Source organism: Rhinolophus hipposideros (genome assembly GCF_964194185.1).
Source record: "Rhinolophus hipposideros genome assembly, chromosome: 3".
Classification (NCBI taxonomy): Eukaryota; Metazoa; Chordata; class Mammalia; order Chiroptera; family Rhinolophidae; genus Rhinolophus; species Rhinolophus hipposideros.
The window spans coordinates 56,620,939-56,642,461 of NC_138049.1; the positions used below are offsets into that span (position 1 = coordinate 56,620,939).

Sequence of the window (21,523 nt, forward strand, 5' to 3'; positions counted from 1 at the left end):
ATTTGGGGGGCAATGGGCCATCCAAGTGACTGATGCTCACTTGAAATTGAGAACCACTAAGTTATTCAGTGAAAATCAATTTGCCCCCAAATCAATTCTCCAGCGGTTTCAAGTTATTGAAAACCGGCTCTTCCACTGAATGATCAGTATGTCAAATGGAAACTTGAAAATTAAAAAGATGACAACTTGCCAAATTAAACAAATGGGTTGGACCTCCCCACTCCAAAAAAGGCCCACATTAATTTGTACACCTTTAACAAGTTTGACTTAAAAGATACAAAGAGAATATTCAATTTTGTGTTACTGATAATTAAATACACTATTTAGATGGTACGTATCTGTGTAGTAAAGAATTAACCTTACAAAGAGAGAGGTCTGCTTTTGCCCTGAGCTTCTTCTGGAAGGTGATCTCTAGGCCCTTGGAATATCCCACCTGATGGGAGTGTCTCTGTTTGTCTGGAAGCTTTTATCACTGACAGTCTAGCAACACGATTTATGATAGGGGTCTTGGGCAAAACCATGTCAGTTTTGACCTCCAGAGAAGCTGGAAACTAAAGGTATTAACTTGACCTCCAGGAAAGGCTAGAGATGAAAAGTCAGCCACATAGGCAGTCTGTGATTGAGCCCCGGTAAAACCTCTGGACCCCAGAAGTTTGGGCAAGCATCCCTAGTGGGCAGTCCCCTGTGTATACTGTCACACAGCGTGGCCAGGAGGAGGTAACGCTATGACTCCACAGGGGAGGATGGCCAGAAACTCCGTGTTTCATCTCCTTCTGCACTCTGCCTATGTGACTCTTTCCTTTCTTGGTTCTAATTTGCATCCCTCTCCAGTAATAAGCCATATCTATGAGTACAAAAGCTTCTGTTGAGTTCTGTGACTCTGTCTCGTGAATTATTGAACATGAGAGTAGTTCTAGGACTCCCCTCAAACTCACAATTGGTATTAGGAGTGAGGAAAGTCTTGAGGGGACTGTCCTTTCACATTTTGAAGTTGGGCTAACTTCACAGAAATATGAAAAATTGGGCAACAACAACACACCTCACTGTGCTATGCAGTAATATTTCAGTTCACACTAAATCTTTTTAATTTTAAAAATGTGATATTTTGTTTTGCCAGTGTATTACTATTCATCCTTTAGCAAATTTTTATTTTGATAAATTTATTGTTGATCCTCACAATTCTATACATTTTAAATTAAGACTATATTTAACTTTCAGAAATTTATTTATCATGAATAAACAAAATCTAATCTTTAAAATCTCATCTCAGTCTATCCTCTAGAAGCTGTGAAAGGCTAATGGACAATATGGTAAATCTGCAACCTGTATAGTTAGTGAGTTGATCTGACTTCTCACGGTTGTCACCAGAAGTTAAGGTACTCTGTGTTAGGTTAAGAATACTGATTTTGAAGTCACATAATCCTTGGTTTGGTAAAACACAGTGGTTAAGGGCAAACCACTTAACTTATAACCAAACAATTCTGGGTTTGAAGACTGACAACTGACCAGGACAAACACGTAACCTGTGATTCAGTTTTCTCATCTGAAAAATGGGGTTAAAAATTGTACTTACTTCATGAACTTATTTGAATATTACATGGCAGTACATATATAAAGTATTCAGCACAGTGTCTGACATATGGCCAGCTCTTAGTGAAATTTACATTTTGTGATAATAACAAAATAGAATGAAGTTTCTTTTATGTATCCTCTGGTTAAAAGGACTGCTACATTATAAGTACCATTTCTGGGTTTTTGTTTTGTTGTTGGTGGTGGTTGTTTTTTTTTTGAAAATGAAGTGTCACTATACATAAAAAATGCTAACAGAAAATTGACTAATGTTACATGGATTCTGCTTATGCATTTGTAAAAGATCTGAAATTTTAAAATTAAAAAGCACAGATCACAAATAAAAAAATCTTTTAATTTGTGTAATTCTGAATGTGCTTCTAGACTTCTTATGGCCACTTTTAAAAGAATCGGATAGAAATTTCAGTTGTTTTCACTGTCTGTTTTTTATTATATCGGTGCTTCAGTTTTTAATATTCCCCAACTAATTTCTTTTTCCAGATCTCCCAAGAGGCACTTGTACCTGATATGGTGACCAGCTGCTGTCCAACAACCCTACATGCAGAGGAAGACAGAAATGACTCAAAATGCAGAAGAATTATCGGGGTTGATGAAATGGAAAAAGTTCCCCAGAACAAAAATTAAATGAAAGAACAAGATGCCAAGGGAGCTTTATGAACCTGCTTTCCTAGATGTCTTTCAAAAGCAACCAATGCAATTGGCATAGAAGCAGTATCCTCAACCACAGGGTTGTGAGCTGCTGAACTTCAAGCCTGGCTTGGTAGACTTGGGGAGAGAACACAATCCCTTAAGGAATGTACATATATGTTTGTACATATTATTATAAGCAATAAAGGAACACCAAATTGGTCATTGTGGCTATAATATAGGGTATGACCGTAGAGAAAAGAGACTATTAATTTTACTCTGTTTACATAGTATTATTTGGATCATTACAATGGATTATGTGCTACCTGTGTATTTCTAACAACTGCCTTTTGCAAACTTTGTTTTATTTCTAATGTTCAGGACTGTGTAGGCAGACACATCTGGTTCAAATCCTGGTTCTATAATGTACTACTGTGTTTCCTCGAAAATAAGACCTAGCTGGACAATCAGCTCAAGGCATCTTTTGGAGCAAAAATTAATATTATATTATATTACATTATATTATAAAGACCCAGTCTTATATTATAGTAAAATAAGACTGGGTCTTATATTGATTTTTGCTCCAAAAGATGCATTAGAGCTGATTGTCCAGCTAGTTCTTATTTTTGGGGAAACACGGTAATTATGTAGGCGATTTACCTTGAAAATGTGACCTTGGCTAACTCGTTAAATTCTCTGAAGCTCAGGCCCCTTAGCTGTAAAATGAGGATAATATCAATTTACAGGGTTGTCGTGAGATTTAGATACAATTATGTTTAAGGTCAAGCATAATACCTGGTACACAGTAGGTGCTTAATAAATAGAAACTGTTATTCTAATCCACACTAATTGTCGTACTCTCCTATGTCTCCCGTTGATCCCTAATGGAATAAGAGCCCCTCCCCCTGCTCTCTGGTGAAATCCATTCCTTTCACTTTCCTAATAACAATCCTATTGGTTGTCCTAATACTAGTTGCAAGACTTCACTTTCATCACATCCTACTTTAAGGAAAGACCCCATCCTAAAAAACATCACCACCATTTCTATCAATGCATGACTTCCATTCTGACATCGTATCACATAGTTTGAAAATTTAATGTTACAAATTTAACATAATTTTTAAAAGTTAGAAAATTGGTTACTTTTAAAAACGGTAACTATTAAATCAAGGTAAATATCTTGGGTTTAATAAACTTACAAGGCACCTCAATTAGGAAAAGCTTCACAGCATACCACGAAAGTAAGGAAGAGCGCGGCCATCTAACACAGTGAAACACCAGCTGCCTAAGCTGCCTTGCGAAACAATGTCTAAAAACCCACAGCGAAAGACAAAGCCTCCTTTGGTAGCAAAAGAGGTGATGAGACCAAAGGTACTATCTTTTAGCATTCAACTTCATGAAAAGGTAAACTAAGTTTCATGAAAGTGTCTTTCTTCTTCATTGAGGAGATCCTAGACCCCAGCATTGCATGCATGCAATAAACACAGGTAAATGAATAGATGAACAAACTGACAAGCTCTTCAAAAATTCAGCGGGAGATGATGCCCAGCTATTCTACATGGCTGTAAACAAAAAGAATTAATTTGACATAAGAAAAAACTGTCTGGATGTAAAATGTTTTTGATCCTGGGATATAAAACACAGCTAAAGTTAAAGAGAAAGAGTATCTACCATAAGCTAAATACAAATGAGATCATTTGGGAAAATGAAGACCATATGGTAATGTCCTCTATTAAGCCACAACATTCTGCTGAAGCAGAATGGGGTAAGGCTCTGCCTGGGAATCTGAAAGCACGGCACAGACTCTTCCTTGGTTCATACTGTTCTGTCTTTGGGAGAGCCTTGGCCAGGCTGAGCTTTACAGTCATCACAGCTCACTCTGGCTGACAACATGCTGCCGCCACCACAAATCTTTCTAATTGGAAACCCAGTTTGTGAGAATACAGTCCACTGTAAGTGCCTACCACAGAGAGAGTTGTGGATTTAAAGGGTGTCATTTGTCCTGTATTTCACACAGAAATGACACAAATTGAGTCCTAAAATCACAGTATCTGAGTTAAGTTTCCTTGGGTCATGTTTGTTGATAGGCAGTCACATGATGAGCCGCAACCAGTTTTAGGCTGATACATTATTACGCCACAAAACTGGCCGATGGAAATTCTACTAAATCTTCAAAGACAAGTAGAATGACAGCTGATAGACTTTTTTTAAGCACTTAAAGTTGGTGAAATATAATCTTTTTACCTGGTAAACTATGTCTAGCTTTGGAGTTGTACTGAACCTGAGCAAGATACACTGTGAATTCCCCTTTTTATCAGGAATCCAGATGGTTTTACAGGTGAAATAACTGGAGTATTTGGGGCACATTCAACCCTTACGTTTTACAACAGAGTTAAATAAAAGTAAACAAACACATAAAAGGAAGTAGAAAAGAGCAACTTGCAATGACTGCAGCAGATCTAGCCCAATCCCCTGCATCTTTTATACGCCCAGTGTTACAGAACCACAGAACCGTTGATGCTTACAAAGGCCGTAAGGCATTACAGAGATTTGCACTACCTTCTGAATCAACAAAGATTACATTTTGCTCAATTTAGTGTTAATGGTCATTATCCTTTACTGCATATTGGTTATACCTCACATATAGAATGGGTAGTAAATCTCAGCTAATGAGACTATTCAATTCACCACAATAGCCCATTTCCCTGTCATTACGGAGAAAAGGGTCCTGACCACAGTTGAACTTGACTATTTACCTTTTTATCTCCCAAATGCAAAAGGAATCCAATCCACCTGGAGAGTTTAATGGCCTGAAAGAGTGGGAAGGTTTGGTTGGAAGGTTTTTTCCCCTTTATATATTTTACATCTGTTTCAATTCTCCTCAAACAGTATAGTAATACTCTCAGAGAATAAAATGTCAGGACAAACAAAAATGGTAAAATTATATTACTATAATTATAATTAGGCAGCAAAAATTAATATTTCTAAAATACCAGTTTTCCCTCACCTTAGCCACATAAAGGAAAAAACCATGTTATACGCTAAAAACTGAAACATATTGGTTTTCCCAACATTTTCAAATACGTAGTTTTGTTTACTCGAAAAATCTAGCTGTATTTCACAGCTTTGCTCTTGGCACAGCTCCTTCTTAAATTAACTCCATGGTGATAACGAGCCCTTCAAAACCAGCAAGATTATGGTTGTTATTTCTCTTTAGAATTCTCCTCCTGGATGCAGCCATATTTCAACGTCTTGCGTCTCCTGGGGGAGAATGGAATGAAATGGAAAAAGAGCAAAAATCAAGTTGTTTTTTTCTTATCTAAAGACATAGAAAGTGTGAAGGCCAGAATCTGTTGCCCATCATGAAGTCAGGTTATCCATGAATGGTATTTATCCTTGTCACTTGTTACATACTCTGGAAGATGGCACCCACACATCTGGCTTTAGCCTTGGGCCACCCTCTCAGATCCCTTAGCTTCTGCTCAGTCCTCTGTGCTTGTTACCTTCTCGTCTATGGTTATATCCCTTGGGCATGGGATTTCAATACTTTACTACCTACCATGGAAAGAAGTCCATTCTTTTATCTGTGAACATCTCTCAGATATTTAGAGATGGTACTTTTACTCTTCCTATTGAATATAATTGATGAGCCATTATTGAATGAATCTTTCCCAACTAGAATGCTGTGGGTCTGTCCTCATACGGCAGCCAAGTTACAATCCTGCCTTTCAAAATCCAAGGACACACTAAGACCAAACCTGGACTTCCTGCATCTTGACAGCTATCCTAAGACAGACTTTGGGTCCTGCATGAAAGAGTGACTGAGCAGATGTACTACAGGAATCGGTGGGAGTAGCTATAAAAAAAGAATAAGTTTAGAGGACAGTAATATCAGGAAAGGTTGAAAGACTGAACAGAAAAAAAAAAAGGGGTGGAGCAACTGAGGAGGTAGAGTGAGGGAGTCTATGTTGATTAAAATATGACAGGCATTCAGGCAGAATCCTGTGAGTAACACATGGAAGAGTCTCATGTGTGACTCATCAAAAGCACACTGGGTGTGTTTTAAGTATCACAACTAAAACCCTAGCTTCCCTTCTGAAAATGGAATTTTAAAACTGGAAGATACTTTAGAGATCACTGACTCCTCGCTACTCAAGATGTGGTCCCTGGGTCAGCAGCATTGGCATCACCGAGGAACTTGTTAAAAATGCAGAGTCTCAGGCCCACCTCTCACCTCCTGGATGGGAAGGTGCATTTTAACAAAGGCTGCAAGTGAACCACATGCACATTAAAATATGGGAGGCACGGCTAGAGTCGGTCCTCTACCCCTTGCAATACTCCTTGCATATATGAATATTTGAAGTGATGAGACACCCAACATTTTACATAAAAAACAACATATTAATAAGACCCTCCAAATATTGAATCATACTCACCCTCCTGATACCTCGCTCCTCTTGGCCCCAGTAGAAGGTCAATAAATTTAATCTTTTCTGTTTAGCAACCTTTCTGACGTGTGGTAACAGCTCTTACGTCTCCTATTGGCAAGAGCACCTAGTCCAAATTCTGAGTCTTAAAATGTTAGTGCTCAAAGCCACCACTAGAAATCCTGCAGTCTCAGGAGAAGACCAGAGTCCATATCCCAGCAAGGAAGGACTGATCCCTAAATGCAGGGGGACAGCAAGAGAAGTTCCTGCTTCTGAAATTAAAGTTAAAAACCCATGGTTTCAAGAAGAAGGCCTTTAAAAGAGTAAATCATTCGATGTTCTTGGATGGTGGCAGTGTTAGGAGCCTTCAGGCAAATCCATCACACAACCTTTTTTCCCCCAATTTCTTTGGTTGACTTTTTCTCATACATTTCCTTCTTATCATATTTTTCTAAAGAGTGGTCATCTCAGGGCTACTATGGACATAAATCCCTCAGTGCCATTCCTATGGAATTCAAAAAGTAGGAGCTTTTAAGGAGTTTCACTTTGCCAAAACAAATGACAAGGCAGTTTCTTAGTGGCTGCCTGGAGCCCTGTTTAGGGCTGTGAGGCCACATCCAGGCTCAAGGGAGTGATCAGGATCTAGTTATTATGTTTGTCATGGGGATAATGACAGATGTGCCAGCCCTGCACCATAAAGCATATATATGTACAAGCACTAAAACATGCTGTCTGTCCTAGAATTCACGACATCGTCCCATAAAATCTATTATTCTTTTTTCTATAGAGAACTTTTGGGAAGAGTGTTGAAGATAATAGTGTGGAATCATCTCAATTATCACTTATTATTCTACTCTTTAAAAACCAATGTATGTTAACAATCACTTAAAATGTTAACCCAACATTTCAACAGTTCTTCTATTTTTAACGTTCTCTTTTAATATCTTTTTCTTCAACATATTAACATAAAATAAGGTATATAAGACTATAAAAATGGGCTCCCAGTCCAGCTGTGGAATCTCTCCTCAATCTGTCATTTTATTCATCACTTTAGTTTGATAGCTTCAAGTCAGGCAATACACGTGAGAACCACTCTCCCCCATTATTAGGCGTACACACAGATGAGTGCAAGAGCTCCGGCTAACATGCTGTTTCTTCTAACTCCATTAGTTACTAAGCAACCACTTCACTGGAACCTTCATGATCCAGGGCAGAACAGGCCAGTTTAATATGAAATGTTCGGGTCGTCCCATATGTTCACTCCTTTTGCAAACTCATTTGACGCTTTGTCCATGCAGGCTACCTGCAGTCTCCACATCTTACAAAATGGGGGAAAAAAGAGTTTAAGAATAATCCACAGAGTTCAAATACCTTTCAAAATTAACTAAAGAACTTCTGTTAATCCTATAAAAAATGTATACATACATATATACAATTTTTAAAGTGACATGAACCATCTGATGTGAAAAATCTCTCGTATCACTTTAGCATCACATGTCTCCAATTGAGAATACTGGTAATTCAATCTTTCGGGAATCCAGGCAAGCAAGCCCAAAATCCAATCCACATCAGATGGGCTAATTAAAAGCAATTGATTCAACAAGCAGCTGGACCATCCTACAGTGTGGACAATTCATTCCGAATCAGTTTTTTTTTATATTCTATAAATAAAAATTATAAACAGAACCAAGGCATATCTTACAGATCCCAATAATACTTTATGCCAATTTATCAGATCACATGATCAGCTGTCTTGCCCCTCTTTTACAAAACATCTGTCTTTGCTCATTACTCAACTTCTAAAGATTTAAAATTTTCATCAGCTTTATTATCCTTCAAACATGTGTTCTCATTCTTTCAGATGAAACTAAGGTTGACTGTTATCACTACAATTAAATAAGCATAAGTGAAATTGTGATTTTGAATAAAACACTGTAAAAGTTATAATTTTAAAAGCACAAAAATGATGTGGCAGAAAATGTGAAATAATCTTTCAACACACACTTGAAACAAACACATATAAAGAGGTTAGCACAATGACTGTATAGAGTAAATGATTAAAAGTTAGCTATTATTATTACATCATGTACTTCTCCCTTCATAGTATTTACATTTAGTAGAAGTGAATCAAAAAAAAGAAAGAAGTGAATCAGTTTAAATGAAAAAATGCAGACCAGAGTTCACCATTCTCCATTTACTATAATGAACACAGTGCACTATCAGCACAATAATGAAAATAATAGACACCTGATCTGAAATGTTAATGATTTCTCGGGCATTGATGCAAATAATTTTAAAAGGGAATGTGACAATGATTCTTTAGAGGCTCTCAGCTTTTCATTTAAAAAGGAAATAATATTTGACCACTCCCACTATTCACTGGTGCTTCACCTTGAATTGACAAAGGGAATTCTATTTTCAGTGGATGTGTTCAGTTAAAAGGAAATTATGAAGCCAGTTTACTTTAAAAAACCAAAACCCACACACCTTTTGGTCCTATCCCACAGAATACCCCAAATCTACCTTCTCCAGTTTATTTCACCATTGCAGCTTCTATAACAGGCGGATGTGTAGCTGTTGTCAGCCAGGCAATTAATGCTTATCGAGTATCCACCCGGTGTGAGGCTCTGTAACAGACTGTCTAGAAGATGTCAGATTGACTGCTTCATTTGGCTTTGCTGAATGTCAAGGCCATCATTAATGGTGCTATTTTTACCCCGGCTAAATTTAAAAGCTATTTCATGAGGCCTCTTCTTGGTAGATATTAACTAAGTGACTAACCGTCAGATACAAAGCAGAATGCCAACAATTACTCATAGACAACAGTTGATTATGACTTAGGTGAGAAATTGAGCACATTTTCAACTGTGGGTGATTTTTGTCAATTTCTACAGCTCTTTGGAACTATATTTTTGTAGGGTTTTTTTGAAGTCACAATTGCCTAAGAAAAGTCTATTGCTGCATTTTAGGTCTCTCTTCTAAACCAGATTGTGTATTTTGAGGGGAAGAGACCACACATTACCACATGAGGTCCCTAATCAGCCAAGGACTCAGAAACTTGTGAGTAACCAGGTGTCCAGCTTTTCCTGGCTCCTAATTCCCTAGTGGCTTTAGGTGATCTGTCCATGTAAGACGAGGCCAGTTGAATCCCAGAAAAGAGCAAAATGTCTGCTGGGTCACAAATCTTTTGGATTCAGCCCTTAAATCTTCTTTCCAACAGTACATATCCACTAAGAATCTAGTAAATTTTATGTTGGGGATTTGGTACAATCATCATTCTCTTGTTTTTTAGCTCAATCTCAGCATCAGCAATGCCATATTCTCATGTGTGGGGAGAAGACAAGTTAGTGCCCCAGTGTCTCTGAGCTATCCTTTGGCTCCCGCCCCCACTCCATCTATTATGCAGACAGGTCTGTATGGATAAAGAAAAACAATAAGTTAGTTTCAATGAAAATCACTTTTACTTGTGAAAGTTCAACCAGGTGTCACTGAAGTTTTGCACTTACTTTTGTCTCTATGGGCTCAGGCGTCCTTGTCACTGCTGAATAAATATAATCCAAAATCCCAGAGAAGGGAACGAGCTTTGCTCACTGAGCTGATGACTCCAAACGCTTAAAAAACTAAATGGTGGCTTTTTGTCTTTACTAGTTTTAGTTATATAAGTAATATATGAGCATAGTCTTCTTTAAAAATTCAGTTATCATCAAAAAAATTAAAGTCTTACTTTCTGAGAAAGTAGGATTTGAGCAAAGACCTGAAGAGGAAAAGGGAGCAACTCATGTAGCTCTCTAAAAGAAATGCAGGTAGAGGAAACAGCTGTGCAAAGTCCCTGAGGTGAGCATGCAGACATGTCTGAGGAATAGCAAGGAGGCTAGTGTGACTGGAGTAGAGAGAGGAAGGGCTTGATGAGGCAGACTCATGTAGACTAAGACACTGACTGGCTTTTACTATTGGTGAAAGGGGAAGTCATCAGAGGAGTCATTGAGCAGAAGTGACATAATCTGACTTTTGCTTTCAAATAAGATCACTGGAGCTGCAGTATTGAGATAGACTCCAGGGGATCAAAGATTGAAGTAAGAAGATAAAGTAGGAAGGAAGATATTGCAAAACTCCAGGCAAAAGATGACAGTAGCTTGCACCAGGGTGGTAGCAGTAGACGAAGTAGTTGGAGTCTGAATATATTTTCAAAGTAGTGTAATGAGACCTGCTAGCAGTTTTCATGTCAAGAACTACTTGGCAGTTTGGGGTCTGCATTATTTATAAAGTTGCTATTAACTGAAATGGAGAACACTGTGCAACAAGCTGGTTTGTGGCAGGAAATTAGGAGTTTGATTTGGACACATTCGATTCATGATGCCTTTTAAATATTCAAGTAGAGATGATGAGCTGGCCATTGGAGATACAAGTTCTGGAGGTCCAGTTTGAAGATATAAATTTGGGAGTTACCATCTGTGATGATTAATTTTATCTGTCAACTTGACTGGGTCACGGGGTACCCACGTATTTGGTCAAACATTGTTATGTGTGTATCTGTGATGGTGTTTCTGCATGAGATTAACATTTGAATCAACAGACTGAATAAAAAAGATTGCCCTCCCTAATGTGGGTGGGCCTCATACAATCAGTTGAAGGTCTGAATAAAACAAAAGGCTGAATAACAGAGTCTCTGCCTACCTGGGTTCAAACTGTTACAGTGGCCTTTTCCTGCCTTTGAATACAAACTGAAACACTGGCTCTTCCTGGATCTCCATCCTGTGGTTTTCAGACAGAAACTACGCCACTGGCTCTCTTGGGTCTCCAGCTTGCCGACTGTGTAGATCTTGGGACTTGTCAGACTCCATAATTATGAGCCAAGTCCTAATAATAATAATAATTATATAAATATATATATGTATATATATATATACACATATATATATATTTTTTTCTTCTTCTATGGAGAAACCTAATATATCCTTTTATAATATATACGTAAAGTCATTAGACAGTACGAGAGTATCATGGAAGCTGCTATAGAGAGTGAAATGCAAGGACTGAATCCAGGCCACTCCTATTTTAAGAAGATGAGATGAGGTAAAACCAGCAAAGATTATTGAGAAGGAGCTGTCAGGGTACGGAAAGAAAACCTGGGAAACCCAAAAGTGTTGCAAGAGACAAGAAGTAATCGAGATGCCGATGAGTTGGAAAAAAACAGAATTGGAAATTAATTATTTGATTTGGTTACATTTTATTTACAATTTTTTAATCTATGTTCCTAAATGAGATACGGTTCTTATTTCTTTTGCTGCCTTTGTGTTTTAGGAATAGCATTATGCTAGCCTTATAAAATGAGGTATGTGGCTTCCCATTTTCTTTTAGACTTTAAAACAGGTTTATATAACATGGGAAATAGCTATTAAGTAAAGTGTTGGTAGTACTAGCAAATGAAAAATTAGGGTCCATTGCGTTTCTAAAGAGGTATGTGGCTATTTTGACTATTTCTTGACCCAATTTCTTTTATTTTTCTCTTTTCCTTTGGTCCAATTTTGGTAATTTATATTTTCCCTAGAAACACATTCACCAAGGTTTTGAAGTTTATTGATATAAAGTTTATACAGTATCTCTGATAATCATTTTTCCTTTCTTCATCTCTAAATGTCATCCTTTTCATTTTTTATGCCCCAAATTATCATTTTTATATATGTATTGCTTCTTCCTTTTTTATAGTTCTTGAATACATTTTGCCAAAGTTTGTCTACATAACTCATATTAAAAAAATAGTTAAAAATATTTGACAACATTAAGAAAACTTTCCTTGCTACTTTACAAATACATGCTTTTATCCTTATTTCCTTCCAGGTATTTTATTGGGTTTATTTTATAATTCCAACTTTTGGAGTTGAAAGCATACTTCATTATTCTAAATCTTTCCTATTTTTAAATAAACGTGCCAAGACTTGGAGAGGACATTACAATGGGTTATCCAGATCCATCTTTAATGAAGAATTTTTGCAGTCCCAGATGCTGGGAGAACTGTGGGCAGGCATACTTCAGCAGCCAGCCTCTTCAGGGATTGCTGTAGTTGCTGAGAGTACCTCATCCAAGATTACGCTCCTTCCAGGGTGCCCCAATGACCAATCCGTGCAAGAATATAACGTCCTGGCCACATCGGCAGAACACTGAAGGGCATTCAACTGTGGAGTCAGCTGAAACTGTTGTTGGGCTTGCATCAAAGATCAACTTAAATTCTGCTTTCTTCACCTCCCTCTGTAGGTGTTGATTCCAAGGGCTCTTTGCACTCAACTCTGTCTCACGGCGACCTTCCCAGGGAACCCAGGCTATAATCGTCCATTTTAATAACAACACTTTAATTAGTATTTAGTTTTAAATATATATATATATATATATATATATATATATATTTTTAATTTTGACATTGACTTTTCCTTTAACTCATGAATTATTGAGTGCTTTTTTAAAAATTGTAAGTGTATAGGAGGTAAGATTAATAACTTTGTCATTGATTTTTGGTTCTAATGAGCTCCTTATGGCCTACTTACTATGTGGTCAGAATTGACGTGCTCAACAACAGTTTTTACAACTACTTCATGTGTGTTGAGAATGTGTGCTATCCAGATTCTCTACATTATTATTTTTTAATCTGTACGAGCATGATCTGCCAGTTTGAGAGAGAAAAGTGTTAAAAAAAATCTCCCACTATGAGGATTTGTTGATTTCTCCCTACGATCCTATTATTTTCCTAAAACATTTTGAAGACTTATTATTATAAATGGATATTGGTTCATTACTATTACCTTCTTGAGAGATTGTTAGTTTGGTCAGCACCGAATATGTTTTTGTCCCTTCTAATTCTGTTCATCCTAAATTCTGGTTTGTGACATCATTACACATACTTTTGTTAGTATCTGAGTGTCTGACGAATACATTTTTCTGAGGTATGTTCCTTATACCAAACAAAATACACTTAGGTTTATATTTTTAATCAATCTGAATCTGTGCCTTCAATGGATGACTTTGAACAGTTCACGTATATTGTGATTACTAAAATACTTGTTCTGATACCTGCTGTTTTATATTGCTATTATTTTTCATGGCTTTTATTTGTATCTTTTTTTCCCCCTTGGGTTTACCTACCAGTGAAAAAAGCTTTTTTCCTTCAGTATTAATTATACTGATTGCATCAATAACCAATTTCCACATTATCATAGTTTCATCCAGTTGTTGAGTCTGTTGATGATTCTGCATTAATTAAGGTAACGTGACATTATAATCTTAGATAGTTGTATAACAGATAATACCCAGATTCCCACGGTTTCACTCACCTCTGACACAGCTCAGTGTATGCATTCCTAACTGAACCACCATCCACATGTCATTCAGGGCCTACACTTCTTTGATCTTGGAGCTCTGCTTTCTCTAGATCCTTTCCACTTGGCTTAGAGATGGGGAAAGAGACTGTGGGGCAGGCACATCTATTCATAACCAATGAAATCTCAAAAAAGATTACATCTCATCAGAATAGTGTTAGCATTACATGTGATGAATAATATGTCTATGCTTTACTGTATCAATAATTCAAGCTTTATTATAGGCTAGTTTTACACTGATTGTATTATATGTACACAATACCTTAGCATAATAATCTTTAAGGGATACATTTTTCTTAACTAAAATTTTAACTAACTATTCCCCAGCCACCATGAAGAGCTGTAATATTTAAATTAGCTGTAATTTAAATTAGTTGTAATATTTAAATATTAAAAGTACCAAGATAAAAAAATGAATCTAAGTATTTTTATAAGAATTAGGTATGAAGACTGTTTCATCTACATTAAGATAGTTGACAGAGTAAGGGTAAAAAGACATTTTTCTTACCCAAAAATAATATCCAAAAGCTCACATTATTAAACTTAATTAAATATTATGGGGTTTTGGCAGAGAAAACTAAAAATATGTTCCATTTGTCCACTTTATAAAATATCAACATGTTCTTCAAATTCTACTCAATATAAAGCCAATGTATATGTGTATTACATATACCTATGTAATAGGTAAACAGTTAAAAAAGAGAAAAAAGAGAAAAAAAAGAGAAAACAGTAGTTTAAAAAAAGAAAGAATAATGACACAGAATAAAACAGATAAACATATACAAAGAGATCCAGGAATAGCCACACAGCAAAAAAAAAAAAAAAAAAAAAAAAAGCCATGCAGAAATTCAAAGAAAGCACCATGAAAGATGCACTCACCACTTATAGTTATCCAAGCAGAGAAAAATGAACAAAATTTTCATGTAAAAATAACTCTACCTTGAGGATACGCTTCTATGCTATTCTACAACTAGAAGCAAAACGGCATGTTGCTTCTTGGTACTTTACTGCCTGCAAATGCATATGGTCACTCAATAACTACTAGTTGAGTGCCTGCTATATGCTACACTCTGTTAGACGTGGTGCAGATTTTACAGTGGATACAAAGACAAAAATCTCTGCACTGATGATGCTTATATGTGGAACTGAGTTACCTACAGAATGGAGGCTGTTTTCCTCTACTATGGAGTAACTTTTCAATTTAGTTGCCATGGTCAATCATTTCCTTTAACTTTGGTTTTGGTTTCTGGCAATGTTTAAAAAGCTGTGACCCCAAAACACATTTCTCACTACAATCCTAATTAGTACAGAAAAAAACTAGAATGTTCAATGTTACATTCTGCGCTCTGTTTCATTACTGTGAAAAGTCCTCAAAACTTTTTTTGATCATACAAACATCATTTACACATTTGCAGCAGTAGCCCTAATATTTATATATTTATAAATTATACACACACACACATACAAACACACACACATCAATATATATGTGTATACGAGTATATAAATCATATCAATCTGTTATATATATCATAAAAGAAACCCCAAAGCAGAAATAAAACTGAAATGGATATTTACAGATAGTAAATTTTCTCCCACATCCCCAGAGCTCATCTGTACTCTCCAGGGTACACAAACACCCATGGAAAAGACCACGGCACTTAGGTAATTTTTCACACTTTTAAACTTTATGGCAACAAATGTATAAAATAGCTCTTTATCCATTCTGACAAATACTATCTGTGACAAAAGGAGAAATAATCTAATTCAATGAGTCACAGAAGGTTGCAAGTTGGCTTGATTCCGAGTTTGCTGTTTTCTTAATTAATATAAATTCTGATTGAAGGTGTTTGTGGAACTTATATCTAAGATTGAATAGCTTCTTAATAAACATACTGTTTACTAAATGTTACTTTATCCTTCCACAGAATCAAAGGCCTTAATAGGTCTTTCATTTTTGGACCTGATGTGTGTACATGTGCATGTTTGCACGTGTGTGCTGGAAACCTTATTAATAACAAAAATACTAAGTGTGGCATTGGTGTAGATATTTTTATTCTCTTCTAATCACTGCCATTTACACTATGTCAGTACATTTTTTAAATGAGATAACAGAACAAGTACTATTATCCCCATTTTACAAACAAAGAAATCAAGGCACAAAAACTAAAGTAAATTTCCTAAGAAAATGTGGCAAGTTAAAAATATAAAGAGAAGATTCTAGCAAAAACATCACCTAACACTAACTCAGGATATTTTTTTGATACCAAACTGCTGCAATACACTGACTATTGAAATCGGCATCTTCTATTATAACACGCAACTTCACAAATCTTTTTCTCATAAAGTACCAGGATTGTTATTCCCCACAAGAAAATGTCAAGTTTATTTTAAGAGCACTTACTGCATTTCAAGTATTTAAAGGACAAGGAGATACACATCCTTTTCCCACAAAATTAAACGTCATGGGATTGCTGCAGGTTAAGGTTACCAAACTCACTGGTCACGCACCATTCGAGGGCACGTGATCTCTTGCTATTGACAAGGCAATGCTAAAACATTAAAAAGGGGGCTCCTTTTGAATTGTGGTGCTGAAGAAGGCACAGTGAAAAATAATAACAACCATAATTAAGTTTTCTATATCAATATTTTGCTTTGAGATAAAGGAACCCAATTACTTCTTGTACAATGGTCTCTATATGTAGTTTAATTGCTCTTCAAATCTGAGACCTATGATCGGGTGTCATTTCCCAAAATGATCAGGTGGCACCTACGAGGTCAGGTCTACAGAATGGTAAGTAAAACCACATCTGAAAATTCACACACACACACACACACACACACACACACACACTCAAGGAAAAGTTCACTGCAGCTATCTTACAGTTCTAGAGGTCAGAAGTTTGAGATGGGTTTCACTGGGCTAAAAGCAAAGTGTCAGCACAGCCATGGTCCTTCTGGCAGCTCTCGGAAGGCTGTTTCCTTGACTTTTCCAGCTTCTAGGGGCTGCTGCATCCCTTGTCTCACGGCCCTTTCCTTCCAAACTAGCAATCCAATCACTCTGACCTCTGCTTCCATGGCACATCTTCTCTGACTCTTGTGACTCCCTCTTCCATCTATTAGGGAACCCCGTGATTACACTGGATTCAGCTGCATAAATATAGGATGATCTCTCACCCCAACGTCCTTAACTTTGTCACATCTGCAGAGTCGCTTTGCCATGTAAGGGAACGTTCAAAAACTCCAGGGATTAGGATGAGGACATCTTTGGGGTCATTACTCTCCTACCACAATTCTCGTAGCTAATGGCACCCTTAAATAGAACATTCTCTGAAGTCCACACAGCTTAGTGGCATGGAAAATTTAGGGGGTCCGGAGAAATGCGGACCTAAGCTGGGATTTGGACTCTGACAGCAGCAGTTGTGTGATCTTAAATCATTCCACGTTGAGCAAGCTCAATTTCCTCATCTGTAAAGTTGTTGTAACACATACATCTGAAGTTATTGGAGGATTAAATGAAGATAAGGGATGTGAATACAGAGTCTTGAGGTTAGTAAACAAATATACAAGATGTTAAATGAATAGCAGTTTATCTCATCTTCCATGTTCAGACTTCGCATAACAATCATTTCCTTAGTTAAGGGATATATTCATTTTCTGGCCAATCCTTGTACTATTAATATTCTTTTATACTAAGAAGCTTCAAATAGTTTTATTTTAACATTTATATAACTGGGATATTGGTTTTCAATGTTCCTGATGCTTGATTTCAACTCAGGGTTATATATATATAATATGTATATTATATATATATATATATACACATATTTCATATATACATATCAACTCAGGGATATATATATATATATATATATATATATATATATATAATATACATATTATATATATATATAACCCTGAGTTGAAATCAAGCATTAGGAACATTGAAAACCAATATCCCAGTTATATAAATGTTAAAATTTATATATATATAAAACCCTGAGTTGATATGTAGGTTTTATATATATATAAAACCCTGAGTTGATATGTATATATGAAATATGTGTATATATATATATATGGCATACTTCAGTGGGTTAGGGTGTTAAAAGAGTTTATAGTTTTTAAAGTTTATGGCAAAGGAATTCAACATTTTTATAACTGGAGAGTTTTCTTTGCCCTTTTAAAGTGATTTTTTAAAAAATTCACTAAATAAAAAGGCACAGATTTTATTATTATTATTATAGCTTTGAGATTTGTTCCCACCACACATATACTTTGTGATGAGTAATTCCTAATTGTCATCACTATCAGAAAGCTTCTCTCATTCCAACTATTAGGACATAATTCACTGTTTTCTTTTTGCTAGATGATTTATCACAAAGCTTCTTAAAGCTGACTTTTGCCTACAACATGAAGATATGGCTCATATTATTTTCAACATCTTGCAGCATTCAAAAAGAACATATCTAACATTCTGAAAAACACAAATTGTGTTATAAGACCTCAAATGCTGGCCTAATGAAATTTAATGTGGACTTGGTGAGACAAGAGATGAGTAACCTAGCAATGAAATCACAACGCATAGGATAAATGCAGTTTCCCAGCGTGTCCCTCCTCCTATCCCCACCTTGACGCAAAATACAATAAAGCTCCACTGGGAATTTCTCGGTTACCAGAAAGAAGTGGAATCTTGTTATAAGCAGACTGCAGTATATACAGGTATAGGAGTTACGGTCCAGAAAATACTTCCACACATTCATAAATATTTGCTTTGCCTTGCTGGAAAATCTCCCGTGAAGAACAGTAACCTTGCTACTTTAAACTTCTAACTTGCTGTCCAAAAGACTCAGTGAAACTAGTGACTGTTTTCCTGCTTAGAAGAAGAAAAAGAAAGAAAAAAAAGTTTCACGAAAGATTAAAGGAATGTACTTTTTATTCTTCTAGGTTACTTTTTTTAGACCTAAAAAATATTGTTATTCCTTCCCTAAGTGGCAAGGTTTGAGGCCATCTGGATTTGTTTCTTTTCAACATTAGAACCAAAATGTAATATACAACAGGATATTAACAGATATTTTTTTCCTTTAGGAAAACACTACTACAGTACTTTTCTTCACTCATGCATACACAAAATTGAGGAAAGATGAGGAATAAATTATTCTGTGTCTAAGATAATGTGATGACATATCATCAGAAATAATTCAGGGGAATAAAGCAACTTACAGACTACTTATAAAATATTTCTGATGATTTGAATGATCTTCATGAATGTTTCACAAAATATTCGATGCACCAATTATGTGCAAAGCCCAGGGCTGAGTATTCAGTGAGAGTGAGAGGGATGAGGGAGGGATAGACATACATACAAGTCCTGACTCTTCTAATACTATCAGCCCTGTTCAACAGTCCTACCGGAACCCACCAACATTCACTGCCCTTACCTCTCTACCTGTTCTGCTGCTGCTATCATTGCTTCCACTGCCTTTCATTTACTGATAATCTTCCATGGGCCAGGATCATAACATAGGGTGTTCCATAAATATTTTCGTATACGCTCACTTTTCCGGTGCCCAATCCTTTTCTCTCCCCCAAAGTCTAGGGGAAAAAACCAGCAACTTGTTTGAGCCATCTCAGTTTGTTTATTTCGCCTTCCTCTGGATGAGGCTGAACAGAAGTCCTCACTTGCTGTGAGCTGAAAACACAGCAGCCTCCCAGAGTGGTATCAAAATTTTTTCATGAGGAATACAATTTACCGCAAGGCTCTAACCTCTGTATACATTTTTAAGATGCTAGGACTAAGGTCAAGGAAACCCTTGCACACTTTTAAAAGCACTCTTGAATATGAAATCGTATGATGGTATGATGCTCTGGGGAGGTATAAGCATGAAATATAGGCAGCCTTCCTTTCTACTGTCCATCAAGATCTCATTCCACTTCGCTCAAATAGGAAATTTAAGTGGGATACAAAAATCTACTCAAACAGTAAGCTAGCACCTACAACAACAACAAAATTCACAAATTCCCCTTTTGTAATGTATAAAGCAAAGGTACATCTCACATTCTTTTTAATTCCATAAACAACTCTCCAAACATTTTAAATTATGTTTACGATAACCCTGGATTATAAATTAAGGTGGAAGAAATGACATGGCCAGTTAATCCTAAAAAGTAACAGTGAAGGGAAGTTTGGGTGCCTGGAGAGCTCGGAGCATGTTCAAAAAATTAAAGATTTACATCTCAAACCTACGGCCTTGGGAAAAAATAATTTCAAAATAAAAGAATCATTGAAATCTAAAGTACAGACAAAATTGGCAAAAATTGTCTTTGTTGAATAGCCTTAGACAATGTTGCGTCCTAGCAGAATTTTGGTTTAAAAACCAAAACTCTACCTTCTGTTTGGAAAATAAAAACCACCACCAATACTAGTGAACCATCAATTTAGCATCCAGTATGTTTCGGAACCGTGGTTTGCACCTGACATTTATTATCTCATTTAATTCCCACTTCCGCCCTATGAAGTAATTGTGAATTCACCTACCTATATAGTAGTTGGAGGAGAAAATGAAACTTAGCACAAGGACATACACAGTCAGAAAATATATGAACGAAGCTGTTATAAACCAGATTGGTCTCAGTCTAAAAGCGTACTGCCTCTATAATTAATTCTTTTACAAAAATGTGGGTGCTTTATTAGAGTGCCAGATATATTCTCTTTCTTGTTCTTAAGCTGTATAACTTATTTTTTTCATTAAGTTTTTTTAAAGTGAGACTTTTAAAAGTGAAATTATTAGAGGCAACTGGGGACGCCATAGAAGCATGTCAAGGAATCAAGAACACAACAGCCTCAAGGAGTCCGGGCAGTTCCTTCAGCCCCGGCGTGCTTTCAGGGCTGAGCTCACGGCAGGACACACCTCCATGTGCCAGTGGAGTGAAGGGGACAGGGCCCCGTGTGCCATGGGGGAAAACAACGTGATAACACCTGGGCTTTAGATGTCCCAGCCTTGGCTGTGCATGGCTGCTCCACAACTTGGTAACTAGGGGACGATAGGACACTTCCCCAACCTCTTTTGGTGTTCACTTTCTTACAGCTAAGTGTGAATAACTATCACACCTGGTTCGTGTCAGTCAAATGCAGCTGAATAAGTAACTGACTGGCACAACAGTTGCCACAAAACAGGATGAACTGTCGTGATCTCTTCTGCTTGCTCTCCACCTCCAGGGCTACCTTAATGCTTCCCCAGCCTGGAAAGCCTCACTGGATATTATATTGCGTGGCTAAGGTCCTCCTCTTCCAAGAAGCCCCCCAGATAACTCCATGCCAATGTTCTCTCCGTCCTTTAAAACCATTGATTTATTCACTAATTCATTCCGCAAAAACATTAATTGTGTTATTATGCTCCCGGCACGTTGCTAGATCCTATAGGGGACAAAAAAAAAAAAATCCAATTTCTTCCCTCAGGGAGTTGACACCCAAATATTTAAAGCTATGCAAGTCAATTACTATCATGTGCC

General features: G+C 36.7%; 1 protein-coding gene across 4 annotated transcripts in view; it reads right to left on the reverse strand.

Moving 5' to 3' along the window:
• KLHL32 (kelch like family member 32) overlaps positions 1 to 21,523 on the reverse strand; it is a 191,974-nt gene that overhangs the window by 112,452 nt on the left and 57,999 nt on the right. The gene's annotated exons all lie outside the window — the stretch shown is intronic.